Here is a 6,781-nt window from a genome sequence, read left to right as displayed (position 1 = left end):
TGGACTGGTCTCATTCCAGTGTACACCAACTTCCCACGGAATTATAAACACACAGTTACAGATGCCCCACAGTGTTCCTAGGATCAGGAGCGAAGACCCTTTCATCAAAAGCAATTCTGTCTAGGGCTGTGCAACATTCGAAAGGACCAGATCCCTTTGAAAGAGTCCGGAGTCCATTCAACACAAAGTGTCCGGGCCGTGGGGCACCCCGTCTCCCCAAGATTGCCTCACAGGACAGGACCTGCGCGTGAGCACACTTGGCCTCGGAGCCAGAGGTTGAACAGGCTCCTGACAAGTCACTCTCACCCATGAGGCTGGCTCCCTTGGTCCTGCCCGAATGAGAGGTATTGCCCGTGGGCGCCTGCCAGGCCGTTCTGCAAAAATAGTCTGTGTTCTAAATTTGATGGCAAAGGATGGGCTTCTTCCGGGGAAGAGCCAGAGATGGGAGACAAACACAGGATGAAACACAAACTGGTCACACCCAGAAACTGAAGAGCCTACAGGGAAGACCTCCGACCAGGACGCAGGCTGACAGCACCTAATGGCCACCAGCAGAGGGAAGGCGGAGGGAGGGCTCTGCAGGTGAGGCCGCCCCTGAAGCGCGCCGTCCTGCCCTCTGTGATCGGAAAACGGGGCTCCAGGAGGCGGCCCGCAGCCTTGAGCACTGGTGCAGACCAGGCTGTTGGAACTCCAGCGGCAGAAATGTGGTCCGTTCCTGGCCACGCTGCCGGGAGGATGCGGGGCGGCCTCCGCCCTGAGACCCAGGTTTCCTTCTGTAAGACAGTGGCACCCAATGCCCCTATGATTCCTGGACTGTGGGCCTTGCAAGTTCTGAGCCCCAGCGAGCATGTGACCTGGGCGTTGGAGGCCCTGAATTTAAGCCCCATCGCTGGCTGCCTGGCTCAGGTTCATTCCTGCCTGAGTCTCAGGCTCCCAGCGGTTCAAAGCAGGGTGGGAACTGGTCCCCTGTCCATCCCTTCCTGCCTGAACGTTCTAGGATTCCAAGCTTGCTTTTTGTGGCCTTGCCTGTGCTATTCCTACGATCATCACTTCTTGTGGCTTCCTGATTCCAAACCTGTGTTGCTTGTTCCTGATGTGGGGAGGATGGGATGGAGACTACAGCTGCCAACACCTAGGGCTGACGGTGCCACACAAAAGGTGGGGCGCGCGCGCACACACACACACACACACACACACACACACAGCCTCAAATCCCCTTCCTCTAGCTCCACCCTCTGTCCTCGTACATTTTCTCTGCCAGGTCACAAACACTGAAGATGTTTCCACCTGAGATCGTCCGGAAACGTTGATGATGAGAGAGAATCATTGATCAGCTGCCTCCTGCACCCCACACCAGGGACTGAGCCCACAACCTGGGCATGTGCCCTGACGGGGAATTGAACCATGATCTCCTGGTTCACAGGTTGACGCTCAACCACTGAGCCACCTGGCCGGGCCCCCCACCTCTCTAATGAATGGCTAAGTAGCATGGAAAAGACAGTCTTTAGTGAAACAGACCTCTCCCACGTTCAGAAACAGCTACGCAGAGATTGCAAAGGGAATCCAAGATCCTAGATCAGAGGTCAGCAAGGTCTCTCTGGAGCAGCCAGAGTAACGGCTCATGGTCCCTGTGGAAACGCCAGCCGCTCCTTTTGGCCTGAAGCAGTCAGAGGCAATATGTAAACAAACAGCTGTGGCTATATTCCAGTATTTACTTGTGGACCCTGAAAAAAAATAGATAAAAACATATTTTTAAAAAGAAGGGGTGGTCCAAGTAGAATAACATAAAGAGTGTTGAATTCATAGTGGAATAATGATAGATACCCATTCAACTGCATAGCAAGTCCAGAAACAGACTTAAGTATATGTTCTAATGTATGTCAAAGGTGACGACTCAGAGTGGAATTAAACACTTAAATTGTTCCACAAATGGTGCTGCCCTCATGTCCCACTAACCCCTGAGACTTGAACGAAAGGCCTATCATTCCCATTTTTGCAACTCCAAGGCCTACCCCAGCACCTGGCAACATGTAATATCCATCCCATAGAAGGCTGAGCTGTCACTTCTTCACAAAGTCTTCAAACAGGGAATTCTCTTCTCTTAGAGACAAAACTCTTCGCATATCCTCTCCCCAGACCAACACTTCCGTGTATCTAAGTGTATATCCAGCCCTGCGCCTTGTGGCTCGCTTGGTTGAGATTCCTCTCGTGAATCCAGTTCACAGGTTGGATTCCCAGTCAGGGCACATGCCTAGGTTGTGGGCTCGATCCCCAGTAGGGGGCGTACAGGAGGCAGCTGATGTTTCTCTCATCGATGTTTCTCTCTCTCTCTCTCTCTCTCTCGCTTCCTCACACTCTAAAAAATCAATAAAAACATATTTTAAAATAAAATGCGTATCTATTCTACTAGTATATACATCCTGTCTCTCTTATTCTTTTAACACTTTATTTAATTGAGATATACTTTATATACTATACAAATCAGCTATTTAAAGTATGTAATTCAATGGTTTTTAGTATATTCACAGAATTGTGCAATCATCACCACAATCAATTTTTAGAACATTCCATCACCCTCAAAATAAATCCCAGGAAGCCCCTGGCCGGTTAGGGCATCAGCCCTCACATTGAAGGGTCACGGGTTTGATTCTTGGTCTAGGGCACATACCTGGGTTGCAGGTTCAATCCCAGGATACCCTGCTGGGTTGGGGTTGGTGCAGGAGGCAACCAATTGATGTGTCTCGTTCACACTGATGCTTCTCTCTCTTCCTCTCTCTCTCTCTCCTCCTCCTTCCCCTCCTCCTTCCCTCCCTTCCTTTTACTCTCTCTAAAAAATAAATGAAAAAAATATCCTTGGATGAGGATTAACAAAAATAAGAATAAATCCCAGGGAGCATTTGAGATCTTGCTCCCCAACATATGTCATCAGTTTGGCTCAAATAAACTCCTTTTTTAAAAAAGAAAAGAGCCGAAACCGGTTTGGCTCAGTGGATGGAGCGTTGGTCTGTGGACTGAAAGGTCCCAGGTTCGATTCCAGTTAAAGGCATGTACCTGGGTTGCAGGCACTTCCCCAGTGGGGCGTGTGCAGGAGGCAGCTGATCGATGTTTCTCTCTATTTGATGTTTCTAACTCTCTATCTCTCTCCCTTCCCCTCTGTAAAAATAAAATCAATAAAATATATTCAAAAAAATAAAAAAGAAAAGAAATCCCTTACCACCCATTCATTCTTTGACCCAGCTTAAACTTCATCTTCTGATTTCTGGCAGATGTATTTGTTCTGTTTTCTCTAGTCCCATCAAACTTTCTCTATAGCCATTACAGTCTTTGACATGGGCTATGTAATGTCACTCAGGACAGGCATGTCTTTTTTTTTTTTTTTAATATATTTTGTTGATTTTTTACAGGGAGGAAGGGAGAGAGATAGAGAGTTAGAAACATCTATGAGAGAGAAACATCGATCAGCTGCCTCCTGCACATCTCCTACTGGGGATGTGCCCGCAACCCAGGTACATGCCCTTGACCGGAATCGAACCTGGAACCCCCCAGTCCGCAGGCCGACGCTCTATCCACTGAGCCAAACCGGTTTCGGCCGGACAGGCATGTCTTAATCAGCTTTGAATTTTGTAAGTATGCCTGATGTAAAAAAACTAGACATTATCACAGCCCACAAGTCCTACAAGACCTGAGCCTCCAACATTCTCTGAACTCATCTTCCATCATTTATCCCATTCTAACAGCCTGACCTTACTTCCCCTGATACATGTACCTGCCTTAGGGCTTTGACTTGCTTCTTTTTCTGTCGAATGTTCTCCCCCTGATGGTCACAATGTCTTTCCTGACTTCCTTACGGTCTCTGCCCAAATGCCAACTTATTAGAGAGGACTTCCCTTGTTATCTGCATTTTTTTCAAGAATCTATAACAATAAAGGGTAATATGCTAATTAGACCATACAGCCAAACAACCTACTGGATGTCATTCCGGATGACCTTACTGATAAACCCCCCAGTCCGCATTGGGGGCCGACGCTCAGATGTCGTTAGGGGCGATCAGGCAGGCAGGCAAGCGGTTAGGTGCGATCAGGCAGGCAGAGTGGTTAGGGGCAATCAGGAGGGCAGGCAGAGGGGTTAGGGGCTATCAGGCAGGCAGGCAGAGGGGTGAGGGGTGATCAGGAGGGCAGGCAGAGGGGTTAGGGGTGATCAGGAGGGCAGGCAGAGAGGTTAGGGGCAATCAGGCAGGCAGGCAGGCAAGCAGTTGGGAGCCAGGGGTCCTGGATTGTGAGAGGGATAGCCAACTGCCCATTTAGGCCCGATCCCACAGGGATCCCTGCAGAATTGGACCTAAATAGGCAGTCAGACATCCCCTGAGGGGTCCTGGATTGCAAGAGGGTGCAAACCGGGTCAAGGGACCCCCCCTCCCAAGCACAAATTTCATGTACCGGGCCTCTAGTGTATCATAATCATTGCTGTCTGGCATGTATTAGACAATAAATATTGAATGATTGGATGAGTAAATATGGTTCTATGTAATAGCAGATTTTCTTCTAAATATGTCCATTCCAGTATTTCTTTTGTTAACATTAGGAATTGTAGCACCAGTTCTTTTTTGTGTATGTTATTTTTAAAATATTTTATTGATTTTTTACAGAGAGGAATAGAGAGTTAGAAACATTGATGAGAGAGAAACATTGATCAGCTACCTCCTGCACATCTCCTACTGGGGATGTGCCTGCAACCAAGGTACATGCCCTTGATTGGAATCAAATCCGGGACCCTTCAGTCTGCAGGCCGACGCTCTATCCACTGAGCCAAACCAGTTAGGGCTGTAGCACCAGTTTTATTGAAGAAAACATGTGACGTGCAAAGTTACTTGGGTAAAATCAAACCTTATGAACCCAGTTATTTAATGAGAGATGGCTCATGTCCTACCCACACTGACATTTGTGATCACTTTTTCAAAAAATATATGTTTTCATTTATTTTGTTTTACAGAGAGAGAAAGGGAGAGAGATAGAGAGAAAGAGACATCCATGAGAGAGAAACATGGATCGGCTGCCACCTGCAGGCCCCCCCACTTTTGGAAAAGAGTCTAATTATATCCCTGCTCCACATCATACTCCAGATGAATTCAGATAGGTCACAACTTGTGATGTTAAAAAGGATATTAGAAGATACTGATATTAGAAGAAAACACAGGTGATTAATTTACATCATCTTGGGCTGGAGCAGTTCTAAGAATCACCAACAAAATTTTTTTTTATAGCAAAAGATGGAAATTTATTGAGAAGCAAGCACAGACTCCTACGTGGGGAGTGGGAGAGAGTCCCCCCGCCAATTTTTTTTTTTTTTTTACAAAAAAGGAAAGGAAACAAAAGATCAAGGGTCTTGATTACATTAAAAACAAAACAAAACCTACGTGAGTCTCCCCCAAAATAAAAATCTCACTTAAAAGACGATGAGAAACAAATAACAACCGAGGGGAAAATATTCTGCACTATAGAAGAGAGAAGGCTATACGCTCGATATGTAAAATACACCTGTAAACTGACAAAGAAAAGAGCAACATCTCCATAATAAATTGGGTAAGTTGACACAAGTGGGCAATTTACAAGAGAATAAATTCCGTCAGTGGAGCAGCATAGGAAAAACTGTTTTATCTCCCGAGTAACCAACTCCCTGATCACGTTTTCCACCCACCGCGTAGGAAGCTTCGGAATGAAGCTGGGTTCGGTGAGATATCACAGACACTGCAGGAGAGGGCCTGAACTACTGGGCAACGCCTTCAAAACCCCTGTCACTTTACGTAGTTTTTCACTCAACAATTGTAACTCATTGATTGTATCCTAAGAAATGTATTCTAAGAAAATAACCACCTCTGTGGGCCAAGATTTCGTTGCTAGGATGGTCCTCACAATGTTGCTTAGGTCAAAATAGGAAAACCAAGGCGAAACCGGTTTAGCTCAGTGGATAGAGCGTCAGCCTGCGGACTAAAAGGTCCCAGGTTCGATTCCGGTCAAGGGCATGTACCTGGGTTGCGGGCACATCCCCAGTGGGAGATGTGCAGGAGGCAGCTGATCGATGTTTCTCTCTCATCGATGTTTCTCTCTATCTCTCTCCCTTCCTCTCTGTAAAAAAATCAATAAAATATATTAAAAAAAATAGGAAAACCTTAAATAGCCATTGTCGAGGTTTAGTATAAATAAATGATAATACATTTACCCAACAGAAAACAGCAGCAATGGAAAATGTCATGGGAGAATATCTAATAGCATGAAAAGATGTTGAAGGAAATTTGTTAATGTAAAAACTTAGACTAAAAACCCAGCTTTGTGCTTTAATCCCCATTTAAAAAAAAATTTGATTGGAGAGAGAGAGAGAAAGAGATTTGTTGTTCCACCTATTTATTCGTTGATTGGTTGATTCTTGTGTGTGCCCTGACTGGGGATCAAATCCACAACCTTTGTGTGTGGAGATGATGCGAATGAACCTGAAACCGTTTGGTGCAAAGGAGGATCCCCCAACCAATTGAGCCATACTGGCCAAGGCTGTCTGACTTATTTTTATACCCCTCAAAGTTTATCATACAGTACTCCTAAAAAAAATGATTATTTATAGCCGTTGCTAGTGTGGCTCAGTTGGTTGAGCACTGTCCTGTATACTAAAAGGTCACTGGTTTGATTTCTGGACAAGGCATGTGCGCGCTTTGCGCGCGCACACACACACACACACAACACACATCAAAAACGTGATTATTCCTAAAAAAAGAGGCAGGAAAACATACACA

The sequence above is a fragment of the Myotis davidii genome, unplaced genomic scaffold (genome assembly GCF_000327345.1).
Source record: "Myotis davidii unplaced genomic scaffold, ASM32734v1 scaffold142, whole genome shotgun sequence".
NCBI classification, from domain to species: Eukaryota; Metazoa; Chordata; class Mammalia; order Chiroptera; family Vespertilionidae; genus Myotis; species Myotis davidii.
This window is presented reverse-complemented; position numbering follows the sequence as displayed.